At 41.3% G+C, this 25528-nt stretch overlaps 1 protein-coding gene across 1 annotated transcript in view; it reads right to left on the minus strand.

The window, feature by feature from the left end:
- Positions 1-11423, minus strand: part of ZNF385B (zinc finger protein 385B) — a 305083-nt gene extending 293660 nt beyond the window's left edge. Inside the window, exon 1 of the mRNA XM_084643003.1 lies at positions 11348-11423. The gene's annotated coding sequence lies outside the window, so the exon portion shown is untranslated. The remainder of the gene's footprint in view (positions 1-11347) is intronic.
- Between the last annotated feature and the right edge of the window lie 14105 nt (positions 11424-25528).

Raw genomic sequence — 25528 nt, forward strand, 5'->3', positions numbered from 1 at the left:
CAAAAAAATGTTTTGTTGAAAGAATGAAAAATTCAGAAAGTTTTTAAATAAAATGGAAAAGTATTAATTTTGTTTTAATTTTTCACTAAAACTACGGTAACTCTGGTTATGGCAGAAAAATTTCATCCATTAAGAATGTTCTGCAGGGTTTCCTAAAAGGTAGACTCTGGATTCCTCTAATATCTGGAAATTTGTTGCAGAGTCAGATCCCCTCAGCCAAGAATGCCTTGCTTCACCAGCTCCCTGCAGCATCTCAAGTGATTTCTCAGGGATTTGATCAAGCAAATGTAGGTAAACAAGCTTTTATAAATGGTAGGCTGCGAAGGAGAGTTGGGGGGGGACGGGGGGGGGGTAGATTTCATGGTCAGAAAATTTCTTTTAAACTGCCAACACCAAATCATCATTAAGTTAGAGATTCAAAACATTGGCTAAAGCAAACAAGATTTAAGACAAGTTACTACAGCTTTCTTGTTTACTCCTCTCTTTCTTCCCCCTATTTGAAGTATGTGAGCAATTGTCAAGTATTTCTTATGTGACACTGATACTTGCCCTTAGCCAACAAATGCAGTTATTCCATGCAGCATTGCCTACATCGTTGACTGTGTAATCAACCTTGGACATGTTTTTGTCAATATCTGGATTTCACTGAAAAAGTCAGTGCCCCTTTCTGTGGTGTAAGTTTGAGTTTCTTCACATGGTATTTCTTCAGGACTCCTCCCTGGGTGAGCCTACCCTGCTGACTCTCCCAAGAACACGTGGAAGTCACTTAGACATGTTTTCCCTCTCCTCCAAACAGGAAAGGAAGAAAGGAGACACCACCTTAGGAGAACCCAGGCCTGCCTTGCCTTTAGGGGTGACTGTTTGCCTCCTATCAGGAATAACTTGGGCACCTGCCTCCAGTATGAAACAAAGATCAACAGCCTGCCCTGACTGGGGCTTCTAGCTTTTCTTCCCACTCAAAACTAGAACAACACAACCACAAAAACCCGACCATACTGGCCTATGGAAAGCATGCATTTCATCCTTTAATATTAATTCATATACACTTTACAATAAGCATAAATTTATTCATAACATGTATAACTAGTATATGTAGTTGTATAGCATACTTTGTAGTAGTTGTATACCTATTATAGGCAAGGCTGGTAGCATTGCTAGGTTTTCCAACACTTTCCATTGTAAGATCCAGTTGCTTATTTTACCGAACTTTAACCATCTGGGCTGAAGTTCTCCTGCCGATGTCTGCCTAAGGCAGAATTGTTTTGAAAATTCTCAGCTAAAACGGGTTTACTCTTCCCAAAAACTAGCCTCGGGAGAAATACATTGTTTTCCAGGTGTTAAATTCTGGCAGCATTTCTCCGAACAACTCTAGTGCCTACAAGCTTTGGAGCAGACATGTGAAATTTGGCAGGGGAGTCACCCTGGTGTCAGGGTGTGTCTTTTGCCATCCCCATAAAAGCCTACCCAAACCTATAAGATGGGGGAGGGAGAAATCACAGTTCACACAGGCTCAGTAGAGACTTTCGATTTTAACAGCTAAAACCTCTGAAGATTCCAACCCTATTGAACATGCTCCAGCCTCTCGCAGCTCCTAATGCTGACCAGGTTGTGCCTGCGCCATCCCCATGACATGAGTGAGCATGCTCCAGACTTTCCCTGTAATGCCTGCTCCCAGTTGCTTGGGGCCAAGCACAAGAAGAGAGAGCAGGTCTTCTCCTATGATCTCAAGAACCCCTCTCCCAGTCAGCATGGAGGAGGAAACCATCCGATCGGAATGCAGAGGGGACAAAAGCCCAATGGAGGGACAGAAAGGAGTTGATTGGGACAAGGAGTCTGGTGAGACCTGGGCAAGGAGGTGAAGGAATGTTGAAACTCGGAGGGGAGATTAGGACTGGAAGCCGGTGAGGACAACACTGGGATCAGACAAGGAATTTGGCAGGGGAGGGGGCAAGAGGGAGGGATTGGGAGTAGCTGTACAAGGAAACACTGACTAGGAACTAGTTGAGGGAAAATGGTGGGGAAGAGAGGCAGATCTGACGAAGAGCTGGGGAACAAAGAGGAGCTGGTGCTGGCTGGGCAAAGAGATGGGGACGAGGAGCCAGGGAGGAGAAAAAACTGGAGATAAGGAGTCAAAAACGTATGTGGGGGAGGAGGGGGGAGGGGAGAACTGAGACTGAATAAAGAGCCTGGGAAGTGAGACTAGGCCTGAGAGCCAGCATTAGGGAGAGCATTAAAATCAGATGGAGCCAGGAGCAGAGAAACAGACTAGATGGGCAAGTAGACTGGGCTGAGAAACCTGAGGTATGGAGACTTGGACTGGGTAAGCAAGGAGAACAGGACTGGGTCAGTGAGCCAGGGATAGAGACAGGACTGGGATAGATTGGAGGTGATGAGGCAGAAGGGATCAATGGGCAGAAGAGTGTGCCCACTAAAGAACAGATTCCCCTCCACAGCCTGGAATGGAACCCAAGATTCCTGATTCTCACTATTCCTCTGCTGTCAGCAAATATCTGGGAAACTCACTGCCACAATGCAATGATCCCCTAGTGCTGGTTCACATAGATGAAGACCACCTATTACTGCTATCAACTACTCAGTGAGCTCAAGTGGCAAAGGACTGTGTGGTGGATCTAAAGGTTCCAACCCTGCTGATGAACCATGTGGATGTCAATATGATGCCTCATGACGGAAATATTTTTTCCCCAATTTGCTTTTTCAAAAAGCAAGGAAATTACATATAAAAATAATACACATTAAAAGATTATTAAGGTTGTGAAGTCAAGTACTCAGAAGTTAGGAAATACCAGAATTAAGGTTGCCTATGCAACTTTAATTCAGCTCCCATGTGTATATATATTTTATGATAATCTTGATTACATGATCACATTCTTTTCCATAGAACCTCAGAATAATTCAATGCACAAGATGGTCCTGCTCTAGAAATGAATCAGGGCTGTGTAGTGAAGAAGGCCATTGTCTGTAGGATCCCTGGCTTCTTTTCTACAGAAGTTGGAAAATGTGTATGTGTGGGGATTGAACCCTGACTTCTAGATCTAAAGGCATCAGCCTGTAACAAATAAAAGAGGGGATTCCAGGGGGGAAAAAGGAGGATGGTCTCACTGTTAAAGCAGGTGAATGTTGCCCTGGAGTATTGTATTCCATCTCTGCCTCTTTCACAGAGTTTCTACTTGATCCTAGGACAATCACTTAAACCAATTAACTTTCCACAGGTGGCCATTAATTGTGTGTTCCTCATTTTCTGGGCACCCAACTTGAAACTCTGAGGTCTTATTTGCAGAAATGCTGAGCACTCACAGCTACAACTGTAGGCAATGGGAGTTGTGCTTTAAAACATATCAAGTACACTGAATACATTACATCATAAGTGTTCCAAATTGGGCAGTCAATCAGCAGAAACTTTTGACCTCTCTCCAAGCCTCAGCTCCCTATCTGTAAAATGGGAGTATTGCCACCCCTCACCTCACAGGGGAATTGGGGAAAAAAAAGTCATTGTTTATGAACAACAACTCGGATACTATACTGATGAGCCCATGAGGAAAAATTAAAATTTCTGTCTTCAGAGCAGGGTTTGAATAGCATGTAGTAATTAAAGCTGCATGATGGACAATGAAAATAAGACAGAAAATTGCATAGCTGCTTATTTAAGTAACACCATCCATCCTGTGAATGAGGCAGGGCTCCTGTGGGAAATATAGTATTTGATCACGTAATTTAAGACTATCATAATGCACATGCTCAAGGGGGTTGTAATAACGCTGTGCACAGGAAACCTGAACTCTGGCATTTCTTAACTTTTGAATGCTTGACTTTGCAACCTTAATACTGTTCTTTAATTTGTGTGTGTGTAATATGGGTTTCAGTTTAAGTTTTTTTCCTTATTAATAAAAGCTAAAACCTTAAACCAGATATTGACACCATATAGGTCCCGAGGTCCACCCAGGTGCAGCTAGTTACAGGACAGGGGCTTAAAATAATAGGCTGTATTTTTAGAAACAAACAAAAGTGGAGTTATATGCAGGATTTTTTCAAATGTTTATGAACTCCATATTAAAGGTTTTTTTTTTTTTTAAAGTTAGTAGTATTCAATCGTTTTAGCTTAACTTGAAAATTTACCGAATCACTTACACATGCCTTTATGTATAAATCAAACCTGATGCAAGGATTCATGGTCATATTAGTAGGTGGCTGGAAAGAAAAAGATGATACAAAAACCACTGGAAACTACTTCTGCATCAGCATTTCCATTATAAAACCCTATTTGGAGGTCCTTACTCTGCCCTTGGAAGTATTCAACAGGACTGAGTAAAGACTACAGAGGAGGAAGTGTTTACAAAGTTTCTCAACAACACACATTTTGTCCTGAATAAATGGAGCAGACACACTCAATTTCTCACTCTCCCTTTCCTTGCCTCTGAAGCCTGACAAAATACATATTATTCAAAAAACAATTTGCTCTAATTTAAAAGTAGTCAAACATTTATGTTCTAAGATTTCTTGAGTAAGTGGAGTAATGAGGGCTGCTATTTTGAATGTGCAATAAAAAAAATCAGTAAAAACGTCATAAGGGTTTCTCTTTTTTAGCATGCAGATTCCATGTATATGCTCAATAGAGGCACTAACACTGTCTATCACATGAATGAACCTTAAACTAATTAATTTTTGGAATTACATCATAAATTGTAATGGTTCCAAGGAGATCTGGAAGTCTATTGTGTTCAGAACATATGTACTAATAAGCGTCCAATTAGAACTTGACACCATGAACTACTAAGTAAAGTGCCCTTAACATATCTTTAACCTTTGGAAATCTGCACAAACAGATAAAGAAATATGGCCTGCAGCCATAACAGCTTGTTCTATAAGCCAATTAGATCTCACAAGCTGAGTAGGGTTGAGTGGTGTTAAGGATTCAGTTCTGAACCAATGCTACAACCAATAAACCAATCAATAAGCAGTCAGCAGGGCATTAAGAGACACCAATTCTGGAGGTGCCGCCTTTGGCTGTGATAAAACCAAGACCCAGAACACTTGTGATCATTAAAAAATACCATGACATTTTTCAAAAGAAAAGAAGTTTTAATACTAATGTCTAAATCAAACTTCAACTCAACTAACTATATTCTATCTGAGCTTCCCCTACGATTGCAATATATACAGTATTCTTCCCTGTCTGTTCTGAACCATGTTGTAGTCTTGCTCTGTCAGAGCGGTCCTCAACACTGGCTATTTAATGCTCTCAACCCACCAACCTCCCATTAGGTAGGTCGGTATTAGCCCTATTTTACTGGTAAAACAAAGTAATGCAGAATGAGATGCCAAATAATTCAGGAAAAAAGTGTGTGGATGCAAACCAATTTAACATAAAATAACTACAGTTGATCTGAAAAAAACAAACATTCCCATGTAGACAATCCAAAAGGCAGAAAGGTCACCACCAAATACATATTTCAGCATTTAAACAGCCACCTGATTTCCTGAGGTGCTGAGTACCTGCAGCTCCCACTGACTCAGTGCAGCCAGCTGACAGCTTGCCTTAGTACGAGCAGGAAAAGGCTGGGAAGTAATATTCTCTACAGCTGGAAATTGGTCTGTGCTTCCCACCCAAACTCAAGAGACCAAACTGCCAAAGGCTTTGTGGGTCCCTGAAGCCACCCGTTGGAGGGTGTGGACTATGAACAACTCAAGATATTTGAGAAAATAGATCACTGAACTTTCAACCATTGCCATCAGTTTACATCATCAAGAATATCTTCACCAGCAGAAGGGCTAGAAACTTGGGTCAAAATGTAGTTATTTAAATATGGTATGAAAGGAAGTGATTTGATTGTCAAAGGTTCTGAGCACCTACAGCTCCCACTGACTGAAAGATAATCAATAACATTCCATCATTACCTAAATACCTAAATTTGGAAGTAGGACCCTAACTAAGATTTGTACGTTTTTGACATTACTGTAATAAAGAAAGCTGAGATAATTCTTTACAGTCAGTTTTCCAAAATCTGGAAGCATATGGGAGGTTGTGGGCCCCCAAAACCAGCAGTCTAGCTATTGTTCTAGAAGTACTGTGTTCCACCATACATGTGGTGAAACTCCAGCTGGGTAAAATTAACTCTCCAAAGAGGATGGTGAAACTCAGTTACTGCCGGTAAAATGCTAGGAGAATACTGAGTTGAAAGATACTAAAGGCAAAGTATTTTTATAAACATATGCATGTACACAAAGATTGTCCTCCAATCTATTTGACTGCAAGTCCAAAAAAGGCCAACATTTTAAGTGTTAATACAGTAATCAGACCAAAGAAAATGTACCGTAAATTTTTGCTGTTTCAACAAATAAAAGTAGTATTATTTCACTTTAAAACATTAGCTAAAATATCAGTTTATTTCAGTCAACATAATACTGTCCAATGAACAAAGGATCAAAAGATATTGGACAGTTGTAGTGTATCTGGCAGATTATTAATAATACTTACCTTTTATAAAACCTGCCTGTCAATTAAACAATAATGTGGTAAATTACCAGTAATGGTAAGTGAAGATTTGAACTCCACTGATTTACTTAGATTAGCTCACCAGGCTTCTGTTTCTACAAACCTCAGCAGCTCAGGTTCTCTAATGCATTTTTAACATGTCAATTAATACCTTGTTTATAGAAGGTGATGTCAGTTTCAGTTAATACACTAGAAATATCACAGTTCTGTGCAGAATGTGTAACATCTGTGTGTTAAGACTGTATGTTATTACATTTTAGAGATTAAAAAGAATTATAGCAGAAAATCTGATGAGAGCGCTCATCTAAAAAGGGCAATATGCAATAAAATTACAAAATTAATGGGCATGTTTAATCAATCTTTGACAAAATACGTTAGACAATGAAACATGATGCATTGCAGGGCACAGAAATAAGGTGTTTTCTGTGAACAGAGCAAGACCATTAAAACTTCCTAACATTAAGAAGCCTACAAAATTGACTGAATATTTTGTGATCACAAATTGCTTAAATAATGTCAGCATTGTTGCTAAATAAGCATCAGGTATACTTTACTACAACACATCCCTGCATTGTAATGTTAACCATTATTTCTTAAGCACTTTCAGTAGTCAGAAAAGATACAGTGTAGCTATATGATTCAGTTGTGTCTTTATAATTTAGATTAGAAACCATACTTTACCCAATAATTTGCTACATGTACTGTAATGACAATATATTTTATATTAAGGCTTTTAAAACAAATTAATTTTAACAGGAAATAAATGGATCTTTCTCGAGAATCCAAATACCGAGGACATTATTTTGAAAGGAATTTCTTTGTTTTGATACTGCTAAATATTTACCATAATGTTTTAAAAATAGAAACAAATTCATATTGAGAACCCATTACAGGTAGCTAACAGGCTTATTTGAACAGCAAAAAAATATCAACAAAATATTCCACCATTCAAGGGAATCTCTGTACATTTTACATTTGCACACAAAATAAGAACAGAAAATGATGTCATTTGGCAAATATTTGATTTACATTCACAAGTTTAAGTAAGCAAAGTCTGTGATCAAAACCTATTTGCATGTACAGCTGGTGGGAATACTAGCTTTATGACTGCACACAAGAACAAATGTATTATAATTCTTTCAACCCTCTGTGCATTCCGACAGCATGCTGAGAACATTAACTCAATAGTCATGGGTTCAACTGAAGAATCATAGGTATAATAAATCATAGGTTATTATAAATTTAATATTTTTCTATTAAAATATCTACTGCCACTAGCTTTCGGCATGACTTGTGTCAAGTAAAATAGGTATAATACTCATAATATTGTTATGGGTAAATTATTGTTTAAATGCTTTGATAGACTCTTCAATCAAGTGCAAAGTATTTGTTTCCATTTTGTAGCTTTCTCCACTGCAAGTTCAAAAATTTATATATTTAAAGAAAAACCCACCGTTGTATCAAAAGTATTACAAAGGTAATTAATAAAGAGCAGAAGTTTAACACTCAAGCTACTCAGACTGTGAAGCCATCTTTTTCATCTGAAGAAGTAAAGATGACCTGATCTTTGCAACTTGACTTCAGTATATCAGGAAGGACAACCTTCCAGAGAACTATACCCAGTTACATCCTGGCACAGACTGACAAGTTCTTCAGGATTCAGAGCTCCATTCCAACTGGACTATATGTTAAGTAATAAGAATGTCTTTATTTCATAAGTCCTCCAACGCTAAGGACAACCAGGCTGTAACTCCAGTCCTCGAACCACTGGTAGTCCACAGCACTGCTTCTATTACAATGGCATGACAGATGTCAGACTTCATGCAGTGACACTTGCTCCTAACTGTAGCCCAGTCTTGGACTGGGGATTTCAAAAGGCATTAAACCCAAAACAGATTAAACTCACAAAAACAAGCTCCTCTGTGTGGCTGCTTCATGACTGCAGTCCCTATCTTTGGTAGAAATTCAGCGGAGATCAAATTTGAAGACACTGCCGAAATATGAGAGGTAACAAACGGAACAGCACAAAATTGAAGGGAGAAAGCCCCTTGAAAAGATCAAAACATTGGGGCCTGCAGTCAGTAAGGGGAGAGTCTCTACTAGCGCATGTTCCTCCATCTGGGAGAGTAAGCATAGCACAGATGCAACAACAGGGCAGAATCAAGCAGCTACTACCATCACATTACAGTTTGTCGTCATCTTGTCTCATTAATACTATCCTATTTCTATTACCTGGTTAAATGGAAAAGTATCATTTGCCACAGAAAGATGTGGGGAAAGGATTAGGAAATACAATTTGGAGGTAGTCCACAAAAGGACATTTATATTATTAAGTGGACCATAATATGCAAGAAGTTAAAACAAGCAACAGTAGAGTGAAGTTGATAATATATATCACAACTCCAGAATCCTGCAGACATAAATCAAACTATCATATAATCTCACTCCGCAGCTGTTTGGCAAAGTAATGAGCTTTATGTACTGGAGCTATTTGGGGGAAGGAATCACACAAAACACAAAGACAACTGGACATTGGGCAGATAATCAGAAATCCTCCTCATCCCCTGCATAACCTCCTTCCCTTCCCTCAGTAGCCAACGGACTTGGTGGGGGGAAGAACAGCAAAAACATTCCTCTTTGGAAAGGGAAAGGGAGTGTGACAGACAGCCAGAAGACTGAAGGAGGGAGGGATAGCATAGCAGACACCCCCTACTCCAACAGCCCTGCTGTATGAAAGAAAGAGCACTTTTTCTACCTTTCATCAGCCAAACAGTTGAGATAGGGAAGAGCTATCACCACATACTCACTAGATAGAAACTGCCTCAAAAGGCAGAAACTTCAAGCAGGGATCTAGGGACAGCACCCTTTATCTTCCAAGCAAAGTGGATTTCTCACCAGGTGCTGCCCTTACTTCTCACTATAATTGCCACAGGGACGTCAATGGACCACTTAATAGAGAGTGGTCCACACACCTCTCTGATGGTTAAAGTTTCTTCGTCAACCATTAATTTTAAATAAGAGCTAGATCACTTTTTCATACTGTTATACAATCAGGTACTAAAACATGTATGTTCGTTTTAATGTTAGATCACTTATTTTGATCCATCTTTTGCTATTTGTAGAAATAAACCATTGATGCAGCATCAAAAAGAATTGGGAATAAAACATCTATTCGCTTTATCAGCAGGTACATACATTTCTAAATTCATCCAGTAGTTATTTTTAAAGAACTTCCTCACTAAATATCACTAGTATATTACCAGAATAAGACTCATCACACTAGGCAGTTTCCACCTCCCAACTTGTAATACAGTAAGTAGCTGTAACGGTTAGTTTTGAAGTTCTTTTATACATTTTGACTGGTCCCACATTTTTAAAGTACAATATTCTTTAACACAAACTAGCCATTCTATTGAAGCTTGATATTCAAGTGCTAATACCTTGCAGGTTCAAGAAGCATTTTGCTGATGTGATAGTAAACAAGATTTCTTTTCCCAAAAATGGGAGAAGTCAGAAAAAAACCCCACACTTTTCATGTTCTTCAGACACTGATGCACAGAGTAACTACTGTTACACGTATACACATGCAAAGTTACATATAGACAAGAATGCCTCAGAGAAACAATTTTCAAGTATAAAGAAATTATTTAAAGCTAATATCAATATATGTGCTGCCAAAGCATATACGTACACACTTAGTAATAAATTTTCAATGCAAGTATTAGACTTGGGGCAGGTGGCCTTATATTCTTAATTTTCGAAGTTTATGCTCATAATTTTCAGCTGGAGTGGGGTGGGGTGTAGAAATAGCTAAGCATCACAAAGGCAAGCTTTTAAAACTAAGAACTTAAGACTCTCCAGGACCCAAAAATCTAGCATTTTGTATTGAAAACTGATTGTTAAGCATACCTAAGGTATTCAGAGCCTTGTCCCCAAATAACTTACAGTGCCAGGCACTTACTCCTAAGCTATGTAATTAGATCATCAAGGATGATTCCTTAAAGTAGGTTAATGCCTCTTTTGTTGGGGGAAATTCACCTTTCCAAAAGCTTATAAAGATCTATAAAGAGAGCCAGGCTGTGCTAGTGTAACTATAACTATAACGAACTCCTACTCAAAACGCAGAAAAAACAGAACTTATCTTAAAGCAAAGCAAAAAAAAACAAACAAAAAAACCCGCATATCTTTTAGAGAAAAGAAACATTGCGATGCAAACCAAATTCATCATGACTCAAGAGACTGACCTAGTTAGAGAAATGGGTTATACTTTCTAGCAGTAAATTAGTGGCTGCAGCATAAAATGAAAACCCGCAACACACGGGGAAGGAAACTGGATACCGCACATGGGAAGCCCAGTAGAAACCCGTTAAAAGGCTCCGGTAGGGATACACAATACGCCCCCACACCTTGAGTTCACTTTTAAGCTACGGTAGGGACCGCGGCCAAGGACACGGGCAGCGCGGCCGCTCGGCGCTGGGTCCCCCGAGCCCCTGGCCCCCGCGGCCAGACGGCCGGACCGGCGGCAGCGCCGCGAGCGAGACGCGCACCGGCTCTGTCCCCGCGAGCTGCCGCGAACCTGCCCAGCGAGCCCCGCTGCCTCCGCCCCCGGGGGCGCTCGCCCTCGCCCCGGCGCGCCCCGTCCCCGCCCAGCCCTGCTCCCGCCACGGGCACGTGGGGGCGAGCGAGCCGCTGCCCTGGCGGGGGCGGCAGGCAGCGGGCGGAAGCGGCGCTGCCCCAGTCGCCCCGCACAGCCCCGGGGGCACGGCCAGCTCTGGCCCCCTCCCCAGCCGCCAGTCCCAACAGCCCCGCCCCGCCCCGGCACCGCTCCCCTCGTACCCTGCCCGGGCGCCGGGCTCCAGCGCCTCCGGCGCGCGGGGATAGCAGGCGCGCGGGGCTCAGCCGCCGCCACATCAGGCAGCGCGTCCCACTTACTCCGCGTTGGAGCCACGACAGGCTGCCGCCGGGCGCATGCGTCGAGGCTGGCCCGGAGCCACCCCACCGCCCAGGTGAGAGGGGCGTGGGCGCGCGAGCACGAGCGCGAGCGGCAGGTGAATGGGCGCGTGCCGGCGGGGCGCAGAGGAACCCCGCGCGGGAGCGCGGGCAAACAGCGCGGGTGGGCGCGCCCCACTTCTGTGTGACCTACATATAGAGGGGGTGTGGCTGCACCATTCCGTCGTGTGCACACACGTGTGGCTTCCCGGTCATGTGGACGCGCGCCTGAGTGCGTATGTAGGTGTTTGCAGCGGGTTTATACTTGTGCATATGTCGCCACTGCCTCACGCCCTGCCAGAACACTTCCCGCAGTAGTTAGCGGGGAAAGCTTCATCCATCAAGTTTTTCTACAGTGCACGGATTTTTGTTTGTGGCCTTTAAGGACAACCTTCCGAAGGTAAAGGAGCTGCGCTGCTTCCCTGTGTCTAAACTCACAGCTTTAAGGGTTCTGGGGCTGTAGGTAACTTTCCCAAGCACCAGGATGAAATTGGCAGGAGTGATCAGTTTCATTGCGGTATTGAGAGCCCTGTAGAACTGAAACCGGTAAGAATCACGACAGTTTTGCTCAGGGGAGGCAGCTGCAGCTGTTCACAGAAACAGAGGAGGATGACCAGAAAGATAGCTGGTAGGAGACTCTTATAATGTGAAATTAAGACAATCAGGTACCCAGAAAAACTGCAGGTAGACTCTCTCGAGCCTTGCCCCCATTTCCTGACAAGAAGTTTCAGACTTAAAATGAATAGGGCAATTCACACATCTAGTAACATTTGTTTCAGACTGTCTGCAAATTCAGGTAGGCATCAGGCACAGGTAGATAACATTTTCAAGCTTTTCTTTGCATGCATGAAGGCTAGAACATTTTTTATTTAAAAAAAAAAAACGACTGAAATTCTGTTCTCCTCAGGTGACTCCAGCAGCTGTAGTCTTAAGTGTAGCCCTCATGCCTAGTCTAGGTTGGCCCAGGGTAGAGTTGTTGAGATCCTCTGTTTTGCCTAGTAGCAGGGCAGAATAGAAGACATGTCTCCTCTGCACCCCTACCTTTGCCTAAACCAGAGAGCTTTGGGGTGGGGAAAAAAGGCTCTTTATCCCATATATTTGGCTATTTCAGCAGGAATAGGAAGATACTGTCAGATGGGAGGTTGATATGAAAAATGGAGCCCTTCATGAAGGAACAGGGAGCATAGCCTTGTAGGAATCCCAGCAACTCAGAGGTAAAGGAGGGTGGGCTTCTCACCCAGGCATTACCCCAGTGCTTTGCAGGTGGGCCTCCTTAGTCTTTCCTACCAGATTCCAGCTATGATGTAGTATTCTATCTCATAAACTGTACAAGTGCAGAGAGAAAAAGAGAGTGTGTGGTTTGCACATATATGGGTTTAAATTCTTTCCCTCCCTAGCTCTGGTAAGAGTAATTGGGGAATTTATACAGATCAGCCTCAGTTACATACACACAAAACAAGAGGCACTCAAATGGATTAGTTTTGCAGTGTCTCAGTCCTCCATTGCAAAACCAAGATACTGCTGTAAAACTAATCCAAAAAGAATGAGTGAATGGCTGGTCTGCCAAAGTATCCAAAAACATCCGTGGTAATGGCAAAGAGTTTCAAAAGGTACAGCAAAGTGGCCCACATCCAAGACAAATGATGGAGCAGATGCTTCAAAGATTACTCAAACAGAAGGAGAGGAAAATCTATGTAGGAAATAATCTGTTGCAATATATTTTTTTCCTTTGGCAAATTTAGAGGTTACAGACCATGGTGCCTAGCATCAATGTTTTCTGGTGTAGCTGGCATGAATTCCCATGCCAAAAGCACCAGAGCTGTGTGTCAGAAATAAAAGAACTTTGAAGAAGACATGCAGAAATACCATATTTCTTTTTTTCCCCCCACGTTCCACTTTCAGGTTGTTGGAGGAGTTTTTTTTATTACATTAGGTGTTCAGGAGCTCACTAGTTTCTGGCTTTAGAAAACTACCTGTGAATTGTGCAGAATAACAAGGTTCTCTACGCAAATGGTATTAAAGCAAAAGTGGATGACAGTGGATCTCAGAAAACAGCAATTTTACATGTGCTTCATACAAAAGTCAGGGTGTTATAAATGACACCAAAGTGTTAGAGTCTGAATACAAATTAAAGAACAAATATTTAGGCTACCTGCCTTCTAGAGGATGTGATTTTAAATGATGGAGGAAGCACTACAATGCTGAATCCATTTGTTTGCTACTCAGCAGAAAAGAAAAACAATTTAACACTGATTGGATAACACCTCACCATACTTCAATCTGAGCTCTTGGAAAATTGTAATTCTAGTTCTACTCAATAAAATCAAGGATTGCATCATACCTTGTTTACAGCTCATTTTGTTAGAAGATGTTTGACAGGCTCACTTACGGTTTATGGCAGGTCATTTTCAAAGTTTGGACTAATCTTCCCTTTAAGTATGGAGTCTAAAGTCACTTCCTCTTCAAAGTCTTAACAAACCACAAAGTCCCATATAAATAGTTTGGACAACTAAAGAATCACTATGTGTTTTTTGAAAGAAAATCTGTATTCTACAGACAGGAAGGGAGAAGTGGTATAAATGAGGACACAATTTCCTCAGAATGTCTGGTCTCAGTTCCCTCTTAATCTGCCCTGGGGGATTAGATGTCACAGTAGTAAAAATCCCAGAATCTGCTCTACACGACTGCTTCCACTGTTGAAACTTCAACAATTCTAGACGAATGATGAGGAAAATGCTAGTGTAGAGAATATCTTCAGTACTTCCCCATACAAAAGAGAAGAGCTGATCTGATGGCAGAATGCTGAACAAATCAGAATTAGAATTGATTCTCTTGAAAAAGAAGCATTCCACACGGTGCCAGACTAATTTTATGTTGGAAATGTCTAAGGCTTGGACATTTGAGGGTCTTTCACCTTAAACCAAATGAATTAAAGTCACTAATTTCACCAACAGCTCTTTTAGTGGCAAAGATTTACTGACATCCAGAACAGCAGCTTCGAAACTGTGATTCACAGATCTTCCATGGTCTTTGGTGGTCTGGGGAGAGCTGGCTTTCTCTTAATTTCCATATACTAAATTACGTTAAAAGGAGCTAAAATCCATTATATACTTTCTTAACATTACTTTTCCATGTAAGTAATTGTTGTATGTGTCATAGGGCTGTTATTCAATCTCCAAACTGATGATAGATGTTCCACGATAACCAGGAATGGGAGGGGAAGTAGTTCATGAGATATTCTCTCTATTTGAGAACATCTGGTCTGGAATGTTGTGACAGTCTTCAGAACAAATATATCTGTGTTTTATAGAATCACCAATCACCTTTCATAAAATGACAATTCAATGGATGGTAACCATTAACCTACTATAGAGAGATGTCATGGCAAGTAGATAAATGCGTATGATTCTGAATAGTTCACATGCATTGTACAGGTGAAATAAAAACTCAAAACCATTTCCTAGATCTGTCTTAAAAAAGAGCTGCTCCCATCTTAGATGCTAATTTAGTCACTTAATCCATAATTTAAAGTTTCCTGATAAAGCATTCCCTTTAAATCCTTTAAATCCTCTCACCTTGTAACTCAAGGTGTGGGGGGGAGGAATAGCTCAGTGGTGGGGGGAGGAATAGCTCAGTGGTTTGAGCATTGGCCTGCTAAACCCAGCGTTGTGAGTTCAATCCTTGAGGGGGCCATTTAGGGATCTGGGGCAAAAATTGGGGATTGGTCCTGCTTTGAGCAGGGGGTTGGACTAGATGACCTCCTGAGGTCCCTTCTAACCCTGATATTCTATGACTCACCTGCCTATAAATCCTTGGGTCCACCTTCTTACTGAGATACTATTCTCCAAAACATCTTGCAGATCAAATCAAGAAACAAAAATATCACTGATTAACCCAAGGATTTAGAAAAAACTCGAGGTAGGTAGGAAACCTTAATTAAACTGTCCAAGAGCAGCAGCTCACATCACATTTGAACTAGTTGTGCTGTGGCTACAGTCACCACCGATGATTGCCTGATTCAAAGCCATTTTTAGGAGTTCACACATAGTCTATCCCGTCTTTCCAACTCGGAAGGATGTATCCATGATCTTTATTTTTGGGTCAGGTCTTCAGCTGGAAAAAAAATCAATGTAAATTCTGACTAAGACACTGTGCTACCATGAGCTATCCCTGACCTTGTGTCTGGGTGTTCACACCTCAATTTTCTCTCTGTTGGCACCGTAAAGTACAAATACTCCATGTGTTGCAGTTAAGGTACCCATTGTTGGGGCTGTTTATTGGAATATAACGTAAATGGATTTCATCCTTACACCAGGGCTCCCCGGGTCCTTTTAGTGCTTCCCAGTTCCCCATGTCAGGGTTTCACCATCCATTTAGTTTTTTCCCCAGGTTTCACAGCTACCCTTGATTTCAGGGCTTCAGATACCAATTGTCTCAACTCCCAGCTGCACTCTCACCCACTGGTACCCCTTGTCAGTGGACTCTCTTGACCTCTGTGTGGAGACACTAGAATATCCTACTGTTGGGTTCTCTTCAGAGCAGTGCAACCTAGTGAACAGTGCACTAGAGGGGGTCTCAAGAGACCTGGGTTCTATTCCTGACTATGTCACTTGCCTGCTGCTCACTTCACCTCTCTGTGACTCAGTTTCCCCAGGCATGTAGGTAGGAATAGCAGTCAGTAGGTTTCCGGTATAGGGTGGTGTTTATGTGACCATCGCTTATTAGCACTGTAGTGTCCAGGAAGTGGATCTCTTGTGTGGACTGGTCCAGGCTGAGGTTGATGGTGGGATGGAAATTGTTGATATCACAGTGGAATTCCTCAAGGGCTTCTTTTCCATGGGTCCAGATGATGATGTCGTCAGTGTAGTGCAAGTAGAGTAGGGTTAGGGGACGAGAGCTGAGGAAGCATTGTTCTAAGTCAGCCATAAAAATGTTGGCATACTGTGGGGCCATGAGGATACCCATAGCAGTGCCGCTGATTTGAAGGTATACATTGTCCCCAAATGTGAAATAGTTATGGGTGAGGACAAAGTCACAAAGTTCAGCCACCAGGTTTGCCGTGACATTATCGGGGATAGTGTTCTTGACGGCTTGTAGTCCATCTTTGTGTGGAATGTTGGTGTAGAGGGCTTCTACATCCATAGTGGCCAGGATGGTGTTTTCAGGAAGATCACCGATGGATTGTAGTTTCCTCAGGAAGTCAGTGGTGTCTCGAAGGTAGCTGGGAGTGCTGGTAGCGTAGGGCCTGAGGAGGGAGTCTACATAGCCAGACAATCCTGCTGTCAGGGTGCCAATGCCTGAAATGATGGGGCGCCCCGGATTTCCAGGTTTATGGATCTTGGGTAGCAGATAGAATATCTCAGGTTGGGATTCCAGGGGTGTGTCTGTGCGGATTTGTTCTTGTGCTTTTTCAGGGAGTTTCTTGAGCAAACGCTGTAGTTTCTTTTGGTAACCCTCAGTGGGATCAGAGGGTAATGGCTTGTAGAAAGTGGTGTTGGAGAGCTGCCGAGCAGCCTCTTGTTTATATTCCAACCTATTCATGATGACAACAGCACCTCCTTTGTCAGCCTTTTTGATTATGATGTCAGAGTTGTTTCTGAGGCTGTGGATGGCATTGTGTTCTGCACGGCTGAGGTTATGGGGCAAGTGATGCTGCTTTTCCACAATTTCAGCCCGTGCACGTCAGTGGAAGCCCTCTGTGTAGAATCCAGTCTGTTGTTTTGACCTTCAGGAGGAGTCCACCTAGAATCCTTCCTTTTGTAGTGTTGGTAGGAAGGTCTCTGTTGATTAGTATGTTGTTCAGAGGTGTGTTGGAAATATTCCTTGAGTTGGAGACGTCAAAAATAGGATTCCAGGTCACCACAGAACTGTATCATGTTCGTGGGGATGGAGGGGCAGAAGGAGAGGCCCCGAGATAGGACAGATTCTTCTGCTGGGCTAAGAGTATAGTTGGATAGATTAACAATATTGCTGGGTGGGTTAAGGGAACCATTGCTGTGGTCTCTTGTGGCATGCAGTAGTTTAGAAAGTTTAGTGTCCTTTTTCTTTTGTAGAGAAGCAAAGTGTGTGTTGTAAATGGCTTGTCTAGTTTTAGTAAAGTCCAGCCACGAGGAAGTTTGTGTGTAAGATTTTTTTTTATGTGAGTATCCAGTTTTGAGAGCTCATTCTTTCCCTGTTTGCTGTAGAGGATGTTGATCAGGTGGTTCCGCAGTTTAATTAAACTGAGCTTTTCCAGGTGTTTTCTTTCCACATCTTTTCAAAATAGTTTCCAAGATTTCCCAACAGGCAACACTAAATATACTGGTGGCTAATTTTCTAGTTTCTCTCTTGTAAATTAAGTTATTTTTGCTATATTTCAATCAGCTAACATTTCTTCTGAATCTAGTAATTTTGTTTTAAATCTGTTGAAAGTTCATCAATGTCATTTATGTCATTTAACACTCACAGCTGTGTGTCAGCTGAACCTAGAGTTTTTGATCCTTAAAGTGAAGCTAACTTTTTGTAATTAGTTATTTTATAGTTTCTCGTTTTCCTTTTGCAGCCTCTGGGGAAACAATCCCTGATTTAGTGTAAAAACAGTGTGCTTCCTCTGTAAAAACAGGCAAAAGTAACTGTTTATCTGTTATGCTATTTCCTAAGAAATCTATCCTTATTTTGTTAAGCAGGCTATTATTTACTTTAGCTATTTTTCCTATTGCATTTATATTTGATAAGCCCCTTGTTACTTGAGATATTTTCTGCAATTTGCTATTTCTTTTTACTGCTCTAATGTATTCTTTCCTCAACCCTCCAATGTCTTAGTGCTTTAAAAATAGGTTTAAATATCCCATTTGGATCTTTAACGGCTCAAAGATATCCCTTTCTAATGCCTTCATGTCTCCTAACTAGAGCTGATTAATTATTCCAGTAAAGAATTAATTTGATGAAATTAACTGCCTTTTGTGTGTAAATTATCTATAGATTTAAATTTTTACTAGTGTGTTCATTCTTTAAAAAAAAAAGACAACTAGTTTATATTAATATATTTAATCTTTGGATTACTTGCAAACTATTCAACATACTATCAATATACTGTTTGTACTGTGTGATGGGCCACTTAATTCCCATGATATTGTTTCCATTTCCTGATTGGATATTTGGTGCTCATAACTGGGTTTAGACTGTAAGCTCTTTCGGGCCAGGAGAGGCATTTATTACATTTTTACAATAGAGTCCTCAGCAACCCATCTAGGTGCATCTGCAACATAAATAATAACATCCCAAAGAGTTGTCAAGATGGTGATGTGACCACTTCCGACACAAGTATATATTCACTTGGACACTTTGTGAACTTTCATGTGAACAAGTATTTGAAGAACAAATTTAAATAAGTTGCAAATATGTTCTAAACAAATTCACTGCTTTTATACAAACAAAATATTTGCACATCTTTGTTTGCCACATGTGCCAATTTCTGCTGCCAATCCTAATCTTAATTCTTCTATTATTCTGCCTACTATGAGTTGCTAAATTCATTTACCTTTAAACCTGAATCTTGTTCCTTTAAAAGACTGAATAATATGAAGAAGCAGAAAAAATGCTCAGAGCAGAAATTTATGCCATAGTACTAACCAAGAGGGAAGCTACAATAAACCTTTCCTTTTCAGTAGAACAGAAGTCAGTCTCAACCGTTCCTAAAGAGTGAGAATGTACAGATATTCATTGAGACTCATCCATTCTATTCCTTTCCCTGAGAAATCAGCTTCCCAGCCTTCTTCCCTATATAAATGCATTCCGGGTGTTTTAGGGCAAACACTGCAAGCACCTTGAATCCCATAGTTTAAAGGAAGAACGGTTCCAGTAATAAATGGAAAAACTCTCCCCAAAAAGAAGCCTAGCCTTACATTGTTAGGCAGAGATTGAGGAACAGTGTGATTCCTAGGCTGGAGAACCGCCAAGCAGAGACAGCACTTTACTAACATTGCAAAAAATCTGAGAGCTTGAAAACTGGTTGAACAACCTTCTGAAAATCTGCTGCTACTGTGTGCAGGTAGGCTAGCGAGATAGCATAATATTTGTATTAGCTAATTCTTTGAACATGAAAACCAACTCTTCTGCTATTGAAGAAGCGCTCTGCATAGTCGCTTTCACGAATAGAAGTTGATCTAATAAAAGATATTACCTTACCCACATTGTGTCTCTAATATTCTGGGACCAACACGGCAACAACAACGCTGAAAACACTGAAGAGCAAGAACAATTAGGATATTTCTTGCTCTTCAGTTGCCTTACAGTAGTGTCCATTTAAAAGCATCAGGGATTTACGATCAGATGATAAGAACAAAGTAGTTTCCTGTTTACAATAAAGGTGATGGACCACAGCCGCCACTGAGTTTCTACCTGGTTTTCTACCAATACTGCCTGTATGGAATTCATATAAGAGATTAGGAATTGGGAATGGGAACAGTATTAGGGATTCAGTGTAATACATTTTTCTTTGGTGCCATAGTCAAAACAATGATGTTATTCCACATATTCCAATGTAATGGAAGCTTCTGTGTCATTATAATAGCCCCACAACCAGGTTTAATCCCAGACCTACAGAACTAGCTCACTGCTTGAGCCAAAGGACTAAATCCATTAGCTGAAAGCAGACACATGGAGCTCTTGGTTGGACTAGCCAATAGAGGGGAACAATGAGTCACATGCTCATAGCATAGGTTTCATCGCTCTGTAACATAATGGGGAAAAAAAGCTGTGATGTAGCAAAACCAGTGTAAAAATGTGATGGGTTTAGCTCAGCATAGAAATTGGTTACCTTCAGTTTTAGGCTGTGAATTGAAAACAGGTTACAGATAATGGGACTAAACTTACATTCCTTGAACACCCCAAACTGCCATTGGAAGTATGGTCTGACAGTTAAAACAGAAAACTTGGTGTCAAGGAGATCTAGAATCTGTTGCTGGCTCTACGGATTCGTTATGTGACCTCGGGAAAATCACTTAACTTCTCTATAAAACGGAGATAAAAATACTTAGCACTTTGTTAAAGTTCTTTGAGATCCTTGGATGAAAGTATTGATAATTATTATTAGGCCTTCTGTGGGATTTTTGGGTGCACACGGTATACAGGATCTGAATCAGACTGTGTGCCAGGGACTATAGACACTGTAAGTGTAGTCAGACTGACTTAAAAATGTAATGATTTGCCATCACATAATGCAAATACCCTACTTTGCTGCTTTTAAGAGACTTATTGCAATGAACTACTTCACTTAAGGACCTTCACTCCAGTACCTGTACTATTTCATTCCATTATTACTAGTGGAAAACCCTGATATACCTGGCAACGCGTTTTGCTAGATATACAGTACCTAGCACATTCAAGAAAAAGCAAAATGAATAAGGTCCTGGAGCTCAGGCCAGAAATAAATAGAACTGTAGATGGTATGGGGAGATTTCTATATGGCTCATAGGAGTTGCTATCTTAATTTAGCTGTAATTGTACCATGGCTTATTCCAAGGAGGTGGGTTATGTATAGCCCTTAAGTATCCAGGACTTGATCTGCTGTGAGCTATATTAGCTTTATACCTAATGGTTTGTAAATACAGTGTGTGAGAAGGGAAGATACAGATCTTGAGATTACAAGGCAATCCCACCAAGCACATGTGTAATCAATTACTTAGTCTTACTTGCATTTGTGTGTGTCAAGGAATGATGAATTCTCAATTAATCTAAGGGCTTGTCTACACGGTGTTTGTGCAACCCCCAATGTGGACACAGTTATATGTACATAAAGATATTGGTATCACTTATTTCAGTAACTTGTGTGTAGAGAAGCCCTAAGACCGGGCTTGTCAGAGTATCTTATGCTCACCCTCTTTTGCTCCCCAGAATGATGCATAAGGCACATGAAAAGGGAGAACAAAGACAACCACATTCTCTACCACATGCATTTTAAACACAGACCCTAAATGCCCACTAGTCCTGAGCAAAGCAGACAGGCAGAAAAGAATGGTATAATGCTTTAAAAACTGAACTTGAATTAATTATGTTTCTTAGCCTTCCTGTATTGCAGCTATATCCATCTTATTAAGAAAATCAGCTTAATGACAAGTTACTTCAACATTTCAATATAATTCCAAAGTGTGTTTTCTGAAGTGAATTTGTCATGCGGTTAGTGTTCAATGAATGCTGCTGTTAAAGATCTTTGGTTGCCTAATATTTAAAGGCGGATGCTCTCATTGCATATTTCAGAAACATGGAGGAAATAGGGGTACTGCTCAATAACAGCCCACATCTGTTCCCACTCAGTGGGAATAGGATCTGTCCCTAAGTGCAGATGTGGCTGTATCCTGAATGCAGCTACTAGTAAGGGTTTGTCGACACACATTTGTACTGGTTCAACTATAATTCAAATGGTACAAGCTCTCTAATGTGGATGCAGTTATATCACTATAAAGGTGCTTTATATTGATAAAGCTATTTCCATACATAGGGGAATAAGCTATAATTGTATAAGGTACCTTTATATGAACATAACTGTGTCCACACTATGAGCTGTACAGGTATAACTATTGGTTTAAAAAAAAAACTCACTCCTAACTGAAAAAAGATTATACCAGTACAAAAACTGGTTTGTAGAGTCAGCCTAAGAATATTTAGAATACAGCCTGCAGCTGTGCTCCTCTCATTTCAAGACAAGCTGGGGTGACCGCATCACAGGGGTGGTGTCCTTGAGAGAGTCAGGCTGAGTCATATGAATCAGAGCCTCTGGGGCCTGGTAACTGGACACATGTGAAAGAAGTTTGTAACATACACTAAGAACACTACACTGTATGCAACATGAAAGTAAATCAAGAGCAAGTTTTATATACACCTGATTCTCTTCTATTTCACTAATTTCACACCTGCATAAATTCACAAAGTTTATTGAAGTTATTCTGATTTATATCAGTGTGAGAGAGGTATCAGACATATATATATTTAATATCCGTGAAACTTTACTGTGCATTGCTCTAATCGGATTTTAATATTAACTAAAAGTCATATTTTAACTATTGAATTTCAGTCATATGTAGTAAAATCATGGAAGACATATAACCTTAATGCACTGAAAAAGCATTCCTTGTTTTAAATGTTCATTTTAATACATATGCATGTGTCATAAATATAAAGGGAAGGGTAAACCCCTTTGAAATCCCTCCTGGCCAGGGGAAAGCTCCTCTCACCTGTAAAGGGTTAAGAAGCTAAAGGTAACCTCGCTGGCACCTGACCAAAATGACCAATGAGGAGACAAGATACTTTCAAAAGCTGGGAGGAGGGAGAGAAACAAAGGGTCTGTCTGTCTGTAGTCGTCTTGGCCGGGGACAGAACAGGAATGGAGTCTTAGAACTTTTAGTAAGTAATCTAGCTAGGTATGTGTTAGATTATGATTTCTTTAAATGGCTGAGAAAAGAATTGTGCTGAATAGAATAACTATTTCTGTCTGTGTATCTTTTTTGTAACTTAAGGTTTTGCCTAGAGGGGTTCTCTATGTTTTTGAATCTAATTACCCTGTAAGATATCTACCATCCTGATTTTACAGGGGGGATTTCTTTATTTCTATTTACTTCTATTTTTTATTAAAAGTCTTCTTGTAAAACACTGAATGCTTTTTCATTGTTCTCAGATCCAAGGGTTTGGGTTTGTGGTCACCTATGCAAATTGGTGAGGCTTTTTATCCAACATTTCCCAGGAAAGGGGGGGTGCAAGTGTTGGGAGGATTGTTCATTGTTCTTAAGATCCAAGGGTCTGGGTCTGTAGTCACCTAGGCAAATTGGTGAGGCTTTTTACCAAACCTTGTCCAGGAAGTGGGGTGCAAGGTTTTGGGAAGTATTTTGGGGGGAAGGACGCATCCAAACAGCTCTTCCCCAGTAACCAGTATTAGTTTGGTGGTGGTAGCGGCCAGTCTAAGGATAACGGGGGTAATATTTTGTACCTTGGGGAAGTTTTGACCTAAGCTGGTAAAGATAAGCTTAGGAGGTTTTTCATGCAGGTCCCCACATCTGTACCCTAGAGTTCAGAGTGGGGGAGGAACCTTGACATGGTGGCACAGTGGTGGGATTAACCTGAAATCATTTTGAGATCCAGTTGAGATTTTTTGAACTAGAAATACAGATTTTAAAAAGGAATTTTTAGGAAGTCCAGAAGGCAGCTTTGAAACTGAAAGCAGCTTGGTTTCTCTCTGCTTTGTGGCCAAGCAGAGACAAAAGGGGATTATCTTGTGAATTGCAGGTTTTCTTTGCCTGGAGGCAGGGTACTTAACTCCTGCAGGGAAATTCACAGTCTTCCAACCCAGAGGTTTTTTTTTTTCTTTTCTTCCTAAAAGTAAATAGGGGGTGTGTGCTCTACCCATTTGCCTGGAGACAAAAGTGGCAGGGTTTTTTTTAGGATTTCGATTTTTTTTTTGTTTTACAAGGAGCACAGGTTTGAAAAGAAATTTTTTTCTTCTTTGGGCTGGGTAAGCAGGTTTCCAAGTAGTTGGAGGTTTTTTGCTTTAATTTGGGCCCAGAGCAGAGACAAGGGAATTGTCTTTTTCTGTAGGCTGACAATCACTATCAGAGAATAGGTATTCTATTCCAGCACAGCAAAATTTTACAGCCAAGTTTTGTTTGTTTATTTCTAAACCTCGGGTGTAAAGTTAGTTAAAAACAGAGAGGTTAGAATGGCCAAATCCTCAGCTCGACTACAGCTGGAATTAGCCAAATTTCAGGCTGAGGAAAAACAAAGGGAACATGAAAGACAGATAGAACTCATGCGGCTGAAGGAGGAGGAGAAGGAAAAAGAGAGGAAGCATGTGGAGGAGATGGAGAGGATAAAGGCCCAGCAGAATATACCAACAAACCCTAGCAATCCTTCTCCAGGTACCACTTCCCATCCCAGAAAGTTCCCCACCTACAAGGCAGGTGATGATACTGAGGCCTTCTTAGAAAACTTCGAAAGGGCCTGCCTTGGGTACAACATCTCTACTGACCAATACATGGTAGAGCTGAGGCCGCAGCTCAGTGGACCCTTAGCTGAGGTGGCAGCTGAAATGCCTAAAGAACACATGAACAAGTATGAACTGTTTAAATCCAAGGCGAGAGTCAGAATGGGGATAACACCCGAGCAGTCTCGTCGGAGGTTCAGAGCCCTAAGGTGGAAACCAGACATGTCATTTACCCGACATGCCTACCACATTGTAAAACATTGGGATGCCTGGATATCAGGAGCAAGTGTTGAATCTCCAGTAAATTTGCCCTTCCTAATGCAAATGGAACAATTCTTAGAGGGTGTTCCTGAGGAAATAGAAAGATACATCCTAGATGGGAAACCCAAAACTGTAATTGAGGCAGGAGAGATTGGAGCCAGATGGGTGGAGGTGGCAGAGAAGAAGAAAACTGGTCACAGTTGGAGCGGAGACCAGAAGGGACCACCCCAGACCACACCCTATTACCGGGGGCCGCCCAAAGCCCCACCTACCTCCCAAAGAACCCTCCAGACCCCTTATCGTCCCACCACCCCGTTCTCCAGCAACCCTCCTCGCCCCAGTGACCTGTCAGCTGGACGATGTTTTAAGTGTAACGAGCTGGGGCATGTAAAGGCCAACTGCCCCAAGAACCCCAACAGATTACAGTTCATTGCACCGGAATCACACCAGAGGTCCACAGGCCCAGATACCTCCCAGATACCCTTGGAGCGGAGGGAAAATGTGAGTGTGGGTGGGAAGAAGGTCACCGCGTGGAGGGACACCGGAGCACAAGTGTCAGCTATCCATGCTTCCTTAGTGGACCCCAATTTAATCAACCCAGAGATCCAAGTGACGATTCAACCCTTCAAGTCCAACTCTTTCAATTTGCCTACAGCCAAGTTGCCTGTCCAGTACAAGGGCTGGTCAGGAATGTGGACTTTTGCAGTCTATGATGATTATCCCATCCCCATGCTGTTGGGGGAAGACTTGGCCAATCATGTGAAGCAGGCCAAGAGGGTGGGAATGGTCACCCGCAACCAGGCTAAACAAGCCGTGAG

Source organism: Lepidochelys olivacea (assembly GCF_965140295.1).
Source record: "Lepidochelys olivacea isolate rLepOli2 genome assembly, chromosome: 11".
In the NCBI taxonomy this organism is placed as follows: Eukaryota; Metazoa; Chordata; order Testudines; family Cheloniidae; genus Lepidochelys; species Lepidochelys olivacea.